Below are 11,890 nucleotides of genomic sequence, written 5' to 3'. Positions count from 1 at the left end.
AGTAATGAAGGAGTGGATGGAGGTTATCCGACACAGGTTGAGTCGGGTATGGGTTTTGGTAATCCTTATGGTGGGGCTACAGGAGAGTACACCCGATGGGTGGATTATGATGCACTCAACGATCGGTTCATGAACAACGATTTCTCCTTAGGATCATCATCCGACTCGGATTACAAGCCAACGGGGAGACCTTATGTTCCGGGGGTCTATCGGGAGGACGACACGTTCGACCGGATGGAAGCCTGGAATGTATCGGGAGTGAAGACCGATTAGAAGTCCACCAAGGGAGGTGTGGCTATAATACACAAGTACCACGTGTATTATAGTTTGTAACATTTGTATAAATTTGTATATATACTTTAATAAGTGAGTTTGCATACTCACATCGACTTGAGTTATGTAATAAGACCACTTATGTATGTAAATATATGGTATATGTTTTGTATGATTTGGATTTGCTTCTTGATTTCCATTGCGTGACTAGTTTTGTGCACTAAGTTGAGCTCAGAAAACTTGCGCATGGAGTAATTATGAGTATCATCTTGTGTTGCAGAACTAGGGGGATTATGTCGGGAACGTTAGGAAACGAGACGGAAGCGCAGCGCATGGAGCGCGAAGCAAAGGGGAAGGAAGAGGCTGAGGGTGCAGCCGGAGATCGGTTTCCACCACCACCACCACCCATGACGCGGCAAAACTTTATCCGGTACATGCAGCCGGCGGAAGAGAGGCAGCGTGTAACACTGGAGCTGCGGAACAAATTCCTTCGGGACCCGATGCGGCGAGAATAGGGTGGAGAGACACGAGAACCGGGGAGTCTCATTAGCAGACTTCCAAAACACCAAGCCGATATCTTTCGCATACGCGCCCGGAGCCGATGGACGCGGAAGATTGGCTGATGGATGCGAGCGCAAGCTCAACAACATTGGATGCAATGACCAAGAGAAGGTCCGATATGCTACCCATCTGCTATGTGGACCTGCCGCATCATGGTGGGACAACATTGTAGCCGTGTATCCGGCGAGGAAAGGTATTTACACGGGAGGAGTTTGCAAGGAAATTCAGGGAATCCAATGTCCCTGAAAGTATCGTGGAACTGAAGCGTCGAGAGTTCGAGAGTCTCGAGCAGAAGGACAAGGCAATCCTGACCTATGTCAGGGAGTTTTCCAAGCTGTCCCGGTATGCGGTTGAGGAAGTTAATACCGAGGACAAGAAGAAAAAGAGATTTCTGAGGGGGTTAAGTCCCCAGTTTAAGGTGCAGCTGCGGATGATGAGAGCAACGGAATTCCAAGAGCTGGTGGATGCAGCCATCACTCTTGAAGATGACTTCAAACAACTGCAAGAAGAGAAGAGGAAGAAGGCCAAGTATGAGCCGAAGAGGTTTGTTAGTAACAAGCCTAACACCGGCTTGAGTTTCAAGCCCGGATACAACAACAACAACGGCAACTACTACGGCGGTAGGAAGAATCGAGCATTCCGGACTGCAAATCAAATAGTTTGCGAAAATTTGTGGATTCACGGGGCATGTTGCCAAGGATCGTAAGAAGCCAAATATTATTTGCTTTGGTTGTCGCCAGGGAGGGGCACATGCTTGAAGGACTGCCCCAAGAGAAACACGGGAGGAGGTCCATCCGGAGGAGGAGGAAATCGAGGAAACACGGAGGGAGGCTGGAAGAATAAGAAGCCCTTCGGCAAGCTGAAGCTGTACCGGTCTGGAGGAGGTGGTCAATTCGACCGGGCGGTGATAGGTACGCTCCGGATCCTCACTCATCCTGGCAAAGTACTTTTTGATGCTGGTGCAACTACATCATTCATTTCTCAACAATTCATCATCAAACATGGGATTAGTTGCACTAAGTTAGATACACCCATAACCATACTTTACGCGGGGGAACGATAGTAGTAACCCATGCCAAACAAAAACAAGTCATTATGATCAATAAGTGCGCGTTTGACGCGGACCTGTTCATTTTACCGATGAAGGACATTGATGTCATTCTTGGTATGAATTGGTTAGAAGCTAATGGAGCATTGATCGACTGTGTAAACAAGACGGTGTCTTTGAAAAGCCCCGATGGAAGTAGAATGATCTACCAAGGAGACAAACACACACAGATTGAAGTTGAACTACGAGTTGAATAGCATGAAGGAGGTGAAGATAGAAGATATACACTGTAGTAAATGAATTCCGGGATGTGTTTCCTGAGAATTACCAGTATGCCACCGGATAGGGAGATAGAATTCACTATCGACCTAATTCCGAGAACAGCTCCGATTGCTAAAGCACCATATAAAATGGGGCCTAAGGAATTGAAAGAACTGAAGGAGCAATTGGATGACTTGGAACAAAAGGGATTCATTCAAGAAAGTGTTTCACCATGGGGATCACCTGTGATCTTCGTGGATAAAAGAGATGGAGGAAGAAGGATGTGCGGAGACTACAGAAATCTGAACAACGTCACAATCAAGAACAAGTATCCACTCCCAAGGATACAAGATCTATTTGATCAGGTTAGAGGAGCGGGAGTCTTTTCCAAGATTGATCTAAGGTCGGGTTATCACCGGATAAAGATCAAGAAGGAGGACGTTCGAAAGCTGCCTTTGTCTCAAGGTATGGACACCATGAATACCTTGTAGTACCTTTTGGATTAACAAATGCCCCAGCAATATTCATGAACCTCATGAATAAGATCTTCATGCCATATCTAGACAAGTTTGTCATCGTATTCATCGATGATATCTTGATATATTCCAAGAATAAGGCGGAACATGCCGAACATTTGAGGTTAGTGTTGCAAACACTAAGGGAACACCAACTCTATGCCAAACTCGAGCAAGTGTGAATTTTGGCTAGATCAAGTGGAATTTCTTGGTCATGTCATTAGCAAAGATGGAATCGGCTGTCAACCCGAGCAAGGTAGCGAGCGGTTTTAGAATGGGAAGCACCCAAGACTGTCAAGGAGATCCGAGGATTCCTAGGAATGGCGAGGATATTATCGGAGATTCATTGAAGGATTCTCCAAGATAGCGAGGACCAATGACAAAGCTGTTAGAAAGAACACACCATTCGTGTGGTCGAGAGGAGTGTGAGAAGAGTTTTCAAACTCTAAAGAGAAACTCACCACGGCACCGGTGTTAGCAGTTCCGGAAGTTGGCAAGGATTACACCGTGTACTGTGACGCATCCAAACATGGATTGGGTTGCGTACTCATGCAAGATCGGAAAGTGATATCTTATGGATCGAGACAACTTAGACCTCATGAAGTGAACTATCCAACACATGACTTGGAATTAGCAGCTGTCGTATTTGCACTCAAAACTTGGAGACATTTTCTCTATGGAGCTAAGTGTGAGCTCTATACAGATCATAAAAGTCTCAAATATTTCTTCACTCGGAAGGAACTTAATATGAGACGAAAAAGATGGCTAGAATTGATCAAAGATTATGATGCGACAATCAATTACACACCGGGGAAGGCTAATGTTGTAGCGAGACGCCATGAGTAGAAAGAGTACCGGAGGAGTGGAACAAGAAATATCACCGGAGTTGAGGAAGGAAATAAGCCAAGCCCAAATACAACTTTGGGAGAAGGAAGCCCATGAAGGATTATCGGCGTTGCAAGTAGCCGATGAACTGAATGTTAACTTGAAGAATGAGATAATGATGGGTCGAGTTGGACGATCCATTCATTGTAGAAGAGATGAGGAGAATAGATGAGGGAAGACCATCGAGAATTTCACCGAGGAGAATCTGGATCTTTGTGGTTCCGGAGAAGAGGATTTGCGTTCCGGATATTGCTGAAATCAAGGAAGTAATACTCAGGAAGCTCATCAAACACCCTATTCTATACATCCGGGAAGTACAAAGATGTACATGGATTTAAAGGAACTATTTTGGTGGAATAACATGAAGAGGGAGATAGCAAAATATGTGGCAGAATGCCATACCTGCCAGCGAGTGAAGGCTGAACACCAGAGTCCGGCAGGGAAGTTACAACCTTTACCTATTCCGAGTGGAAATGGGAAGAAATAGGGATGGATTTCATCACCGGACTACCCATGACTAATAAAAAGAAGGACATGATATGGGTAATCGTGGACCGATTGACGAAAAGTGCACACTTCTTAGCGGTAAACCAACAGGATAAAGGAGAGAAACTTATTGATCTTTACATCAAAGAGATCGTGAGTAAACATGGAGTACCTAAGAAGATAGTATCGGATCGAGGATCCGTGTTCACATCAGCATTTTGGAAGCAACTCCACGAAGCTTTGGGATCCAAGTTGGATTATAGTACCGCTTATCATCCACAAACCGGTGGACAAACCGAGAGAACAAATCAGATCTTAGAAGATATGCTTAGGGCATGTGCCCTAGACTTCGGAGGATCGTGGGAAGAACGCTTGCCACTAGCGAGTTTTCATACAATAATAGCTATCAAAGCGGCATCAAGATGGCACCATTTGAAGCTCTCTATGGAAGGAAGTGTAGATCACCGATATGTTGGTATGAAGCCGGAGCAAGCAAAGAGTTCAACCACGAGTATGTCAAGGAAAAACAACAAATCATTGACATTATCGGAGACGAGGCTTAAGATAGCCCAAAGTCGGCAAAAGAGTTACGCGAGATCGAGAAGAGGAGAACTTGGGAGCCACAAGTTGGAGACATGGTATATCTTAAGGTAAGCCCGATGAAAGGACTTCGGAGATTCGGAGTAAAAGGAAAGTTAAGCCCTAGATACATAGGACCCTTCAAGATGCGAGTCGGAATCGAGGTTTAGCCTTTGAATTGGATCTCACAGGGAAGGTTAGCACAAGTTCACAATGTATTCCATGTGTCACAACTCGGAAAGTGTTTGAAGACCCCGAGATGAACCAATATCACATGATGAGCTGGAATTACAACCGGACTTAACATATATCGAGAAGCCGACCAAGATTCTTGAGGAAAAGCTGGAAACAACTCGGGAATAAGGCGATCAAGTATTGCAAGATACAATGGAAGCATCATCCAGAGAGGAAGCCACACGGGAAAAAGAGGAAGACACGAGGAAAACATACCCGAGTCTGTTCGGGTATTACAACCACAACTTCGGGACGAAGTTTTCTTTAAGGGGAAAGGCTGTAATATCCCGAGGTTTAGAGACGATCGGGGGGTAGATTTTAGAAAGGGATGTGCATTGCATAGCAAATTACGGGGAAATTTCGCGCTTTTAAACAAAAGCTGCATCGAAGGGGAACAAGTTTCTCTCTCGACACCTTACAGGGTTAGGGTTTCGAGGGTGCGACAAACTTGCTTCTCACTTCACTAGTTTAGGGTTTTGAGAAGAGAGGGGAGAGTTCACATGATTGAATTCTAAATGTTATGACATGGTTGAATTCAAACCAAGGTTGAATTTGAATTTCAAATTCAAACATTAAATAATTACTTTAAGTAATTCAATTGAGGAAATTCATTAAGTAAATAATCAATCATAAACAAGATGGACAATTATAATAAAGTAAAGCTCATTAGAGAAAACTTTGAGCTTTATTGATCATCACACAAATTACAATGTCATTACAATATCCATAAGTGAAATAAAAGAATAATACAACACATTACATAAATGGGCGAGAATAGAAGAAAGGAAAATAAAGAAAAATTACAATTTAATGAGCCTAGACTAAATTCTACAAGATCATCTTCATTTGATCTTGTATATGATGAACTCCAAGTCCATTTTTATCCATTCTTGATCCACGCACATAAACACAACAAAAGAGAAATTATGCCAAGTGGTAAAACCACTTGGCGAGGTTAGAAGAATAATGAAATTGAGCGAGATATGGATCAGCTCTGCCGAGCTGATCATCTCACGGCCAAGACACAAGCCGGGTACCATGAATTTGCACACACACACGGCTTGGCTGCTCACACGGCGGTGTGCATGCAGCACACCACACACACCTGCTTGGTGAGTCACCGGCGGCTTGCTAGGCTGTGTTGTCGACCGAGAGAAGGAGAGGGAGATCATATAAAAGCTTCTCCAACAGTGAACCCTAGTCATTTGTTCATCCATCGACGGCGGCGGTGGTAAGTTCATCAAGAACACCAAGAACACTTAGAACAGGAAAAACCACAAGCCATCGAGAAACCATCCGGGGACGGTTTCACCAAGAGCTGTCAGCGCTGAGCAAGTACCGAGATGGAGTAAAGCACCACAAGCTTGTAAGGAGGAGAAGGACAAGCAAACCAAGCATCACAGAAGCAATCCTCTACAACAACACTTAAATCTAGGAGCTGGAGTGAGGTATACCACACAAAAGCCTGAGCAAGATCATATCTTGCTCATAAATAAGCATACAATGCATCACTGAAGCACAGAAGGGTAGAATACCCTGTGTGTGTCATCATCTGGCTACCAGGCCATTTGGTGCAAGCATAGATGGGTAAGACCACTAGGTAAACATTTTATGGGAACAACAGTTATGCAAATCCATGCATAACTAGAGGAATCCAGCCAAGAATGAAACCATAGCTAGCCTAAACCACTCACTAAGCGTGGCAAATCACAGATAGGGGAGCAACCAGGACAGCAACACAAGGGCTGCCAGGGCCACCTCAACCCTAAGCCAGTACAAGAACCTATACCTCATTATCCAATTGGACTCAGTAAAGGGCTAGGGTACACAACTGAAGGTTGGCATCCATCTAGCCCTAACACAATTAATTAGATGATCACAAGCTGCAGGAGCAGCTCACATCACTTATCCACTTCAGAATAATTCGGGCAACACGGATAAGTGAACAAAGCAAATAAATCAAAGCACCGGGGCTTTGCGGTGATCAATGGATCGGTGCGAGGCAACGACAGTTGCTTAGGCCAACAATAATACACACCGGAGTTAAGCTCTGTGTGATACACACACGACATAGAGTGAGCAACGATGAGCCATAGACCACAAAGAGCAGCTTTTACAAGCAAGCGGTGATCATATGATCACCGGAAGCTTGCTAGAGCATGCTACTTGCATGCTAGAACTCATTCCAAGTAATTAACACATGAACAGATAATTAAATAACTGAACAATTGCATCCCAGATAAGGGCATCAGGCTTTATAATTGTATCCAGAAGCACATCAAAGGCTTGATGAACCAAAGGATCACAATATACAAGAAAAGCACATGTAAATCCATCACTAAATCACACTTTGCTAAGCCAACGATGCTGACTCAATGGAGCATAATAATGAATCTGAACTAAAGGAACTAGCTCGGAGGCACCGGCACTTGTTAATATGCAAGGTTTACACTTGGTAATCAAGCCGAGGCGAGTCAAATTGAATACACTTGAGAGCCTAACAAGAGCGATAACAAGAACGACGGCACGGGGAGAGATTCAAGTAAGAAATGCATAGCGATAGCGAGCACAATAGCACGGCCGCACAGCACGGCAGCATGAGCACAAGCTAGCAAGCCGCGGCGGCAGCGCATCGGCATGACAAGCATCTCCACATGGAGGATGAGGCCAGTGGCCGAGCCAGATGTAGGAGAGAAGAGAGTAGCACAGAGAGGGAGAGAAGGAGGCGAAGGAGTACTCACTGGTGGTGCGAGATGAAGGGCGCGGCCATGGCGGCCACGGCGGCACACGCCGGGGGCACGGCGGCGCCGAGGCCAAGCCAAGCCACGGCGAGCGCCGCGGCTACCGGCAACCACGGCGTGGCACACGGCCGCACCGCGGCGCCGGGGGCCGCCGGCGAACGGCGGATCTTCGCGGATCCGTGCGGCCGGCGCGGTTGCGTTGGGGAAGAGTCGAGGTGGACGCGAGCGTCAAATCGACGCGGACCACCGGAGTCCGCCGTCGAGAGGCGGTCCGGATCCACATCGGATCGTCGCCGATGATGGCCGGAGGCGGCCGGAGCGGGCGACGACGGCGGAGGCGGTTCGAGTGTCGCGGGAGCCGAAAGGGGATTAGGGTTACGGGATAGAGGACGACGAAACGGCCGGGTCGGTTGGACCGAGCCCACGGGCTGGTCCAACCTAACCAGCTCGGTCTCCCGACAAGTGGGGCCGAGGGTATTTTGGGCATTTTCCAAAATACCCATTTAAACAAGAATTTCCAAGAATTTTATAAAATAAAATATAACTCCAAAAAAATAAATAAAAATATGAAAATGTATCAGCATAAAATTCTCTACCTAAATAAAATATCAAAGAGAATTTTTAAAGACAAAGAAGAATAAGTCTTAATTTGAGGATTTAAATAATCATTTAAATCACACATATATTTTTCAATAATAAAAATAAGTCCATTAATGCCTTTGGACTTCCAAAACACCTTGACAACATTTCAAGGTTGGATTTACCCTAAATCAAGTATCCCTAAGATGTTCTTAGTATCTAACCTCTCATAAAATAACAACGACATCGGAAGGGGGGAAACAAACCCTAAAGCTGGAATCATGCATTATTGCTTCTTTAACCATTGCCCTTATCGGACAATGATGCTATTTTTCAGAACAAGAGGACAAGGGTCAGTCCATACCTTCCAAGCTGCAGAACTTTGCGGTGTTCGAGGCAAGTTCATCACTTGCTCATGTCATTTGAGTATTTCTATCAAATTACTTGCAAAGTATTATGGTTATCACTATTGCACAAAAATCAAAACCACTACTTTCATAACTATGAATATGACTAAGTGGTGGGCAATGGAACCATGGATTGTGTTGATATGGTGGAGGTTCCATTGCACGGGTTTATATCCATCTAGGATTAAACAACAAATGTCGCCAGTGATTCTTGTGCCGTAATACCCGTGTTAACCATAAGATCCGGAGTGGGACGGAGTAGTCAAAAGTGTTTCCACCTCTCGTTCATCAACGGATGCGCTTACCGTAGCGAGTTGTGTACGGCGGAACAACCGGAGGGTGGGGATCCCATTCTAATTCCCCACGGTAAAGCATTGCTTGCCGTAGCGAGTTGTGTCTTGCGGAACAACCGGAGGGTGGGGATCCCATTCTAATTCCCCACGGTAATGCGGTCTATGATGGGTTGCAGCCACCGGCGTAGGAGTGTATGGTAAGAGCCCGAGCACTTGTTGTCGTGGTCGGGGTCCACCCTGAAATTACGGGAATAATGGGACCGACGTGGACCCAGGGTCGGCGCATGCAACAAAGGGTGGGTGTTCGAGGTAGCGGAGGAACATGATTGGCTAGACCTTATACCGGGCCTCACACCGAAGGAAGTGTGGACGGGAAAGCTGCCGGTTGGCACCAAGGTTAAGATCTCTTATGGGTAAAGCAACACACCTGCGCGAGTGTAAAGAACTGTGACTCGTCACTCCCTGTTCCGGGATTGAGGAGCTGCGAACGCGGCCGGAAAGGAGCTCCATGAAGTTCTAGTAAACCGGTGAAGGCTGACGGACATAGCTCTTTGAAATGAAAGCAATCTCTTGAAGAAATGTTTACCAAAACTTGCATTGGTATTAGACTTTCTGGTCTAATATCGTAGCTAGTGCATTAAACACCTCTTATCTATAATGAACTTGTTGAGTACGCTCGTACTCATACCACTCTTAAATCCCATGCTTAGATTGTCCGAACCGTACGGAGGAGGACTACGACAACAATGAAGGAGCCGAGGTTATCGGCTATGATGCACCTGACCTATCAGGAGGAGTTGAAGGCGTAGACTACATCATCGTCTACGGATCCGGGGAGGCTTCCGGAGAAGAACAAGCCTAGAGATATCCGAGGAATAGTGGTAGCCGAGCAGCACAAACTCTTACCATGTGGCTGCTCGATTAAATAAATGTTTGTTTAATGAGACAATGGTATTGTAAGTTAAGTTGGGTTCACCTCGAACCCAGGAGATATCCTCTTAGGACCCAAGAGGAGCTCCGAGACGACTTGTGTATATGTATTGTAATAATATGTGAATGAGTTATGGACCTTTCTATGTTCTGTTGTACTACTCTGAGGGATGTGATATTTGCGGAATGGTACTTCGCGAATGTTATATCAACGACTGGCATACTACAACATGCAGTGGTATGCAGGGTCACCACACGGATTCCAACAGTTGGATGGCGAGACCCTCCCACTTGGCGAGGTTCTAGAGCTCGCTCTGTGCGATGGCCAACTCGAGGGCCTCCTTGTAGCTTGGCTCGGGCGACAGGACGGGATGCTCAACCTCCCGCTTCACGGATGCCTCTTTCGACTAACCGTCATCGTTGTCGCCGCCTTCATTGTGCTCTCTCAGATACATGACGCAACGCTATGGGTTGAACTCCCCCGACCCAACGTGTCCTTGGCGTACGAGCCTGGCACAAAAGCAGAGTCAATCCATAGATTGGTCGGTAGGAGGGTCTGCCGGCAGCGGATCTCATTGCTCAGTGGTCGCCCTTCCAGTGGCACGGGTGGCAACCACCCTCCGTGATTTCAGGTGCCAACGTGGGCGGCTTGACATCGGCCCACGGTACGGTCGTCCCCATCGCACATAGATGATGAGCCTCTTCGGCGTAGCGTTGGTTCCGATCGACGCATCTGTTGCCTCCGCACGAGGACCCCGCCTCGTGGTCATTTAGGCCCTTCCTCCATGGCCAGGACTAGCCCATCGAGGGCGGTTGGTGGTTTATGCCTGCGTTGTGGGGAAAGTGTTTTCTTTAAGTGTGGTAATTAATGGTGCAAACAATTAACGCTCGGTCCGTGCGGCGCATTTGCAGCCCAAATATGGGTTGGGAATAGGTCCATCTACACGTGTCAGTCTGTTTTTGTTGGGCCTTGTGTTCCTTGTTTCATGTGAATCAAATTATCCGTCTCCGTCCATTTATGTCGGGCCGCTAAAAATTGCTCTAAGAGTACAATAAATTCTAATCAGCTGGCTATAAGGATTAAAATAGTATATTATTGCGTAGTTGGAGGAGAGAGAGGAGGAGAGAGAAGGAGAGTGAACTCTTATGCAAAAGCCAGCTCTAGCACATGCTACTAGGCACTTTGTGAGAGTGAAAAGTGAATCATACATTGATAAAGTACTATATTTTTATAGCTCACTATTGTATACATTGGCTCTAAATTAGCTATATATGACATGACACTTGGATTATAGCTATCAGCTGGCTACACTATTGAAATTGCTCTAACTACGGCAGAAACCGGTTCGATCCGTTTTCATATTTCCTCACCATTACATAGCAGATCGGATAATGAGCGATTACGGATGGAATTCTGTCTCACCGTAAGTTTTTTTGCGGGTACCTCTACCATAAGTTGGCGTCTTTACCATAACGGATCGGACTGTTTACACCAGCCGTTTCGAGTTAAAGACATGTCGAGGATTCCTTCTTGTTTCACCACCTTGAACTAGGGCTGAGGAGCGGTTCTCACGAAAACAGAATCATCAGCTTCAGTTGTTAACACAACAATCGTTTACAGATTCAGGAACATGCTTCTATTAACAGCATAGATGCACAGCCAGATCCGGTGTGGCAGAATCTGCATGGCGGAGATGGCTCCTGCGGGCACAAGGAAGACTCCTTGTAGACGGTGCAGACTGCAGAGATGTCGAAGCCGCCAACTCCGACGTGCTTCAACACCGGCAATATAGATGCCTATAGCAACACCGCCAAGGGGTAACAAGAAGGAATCCGTAGCAAGGCGCAAGACAATGTCACCAGAAGTAATTGGCGTGCAGGAACATCCACACGCCGAAGCCAAGACGGTGCCTACCAAATTTCATGGAAATGAAATTGGGGGCGTGATGCTCCTTTCATCGGAAGAAAAGAACAGGCACGCTGCATCGTGCAACACTTACATCACCTTCTTCAAATAGGCTGAGCAGGGGTTCTCACAGAAACATAATCTTGAGCTTCAGTGGTTAACTCAAACAGTCCTACAACTTCAGCCTGACCC

Source organism: Lolium rigidum, chromosome 4 (assembly GCF_022539505.1).
Source record: "Lolium rigidum isolate FL_2022 chromosome 4, APGP_CSIRO_Lrig_0.1, whole genome shotgun sequence".
In the NCBI taxonomy this organism is placed as follows: domain Eukaryota; kingdom Viridiplantae; phylum Streptophyta; class Magnoliopsida; order Poales; family Poaceae; genus Lolium; species Lolium rigidum.
This window is presented reverse-complemented; position numbering follows the sequence as displayed.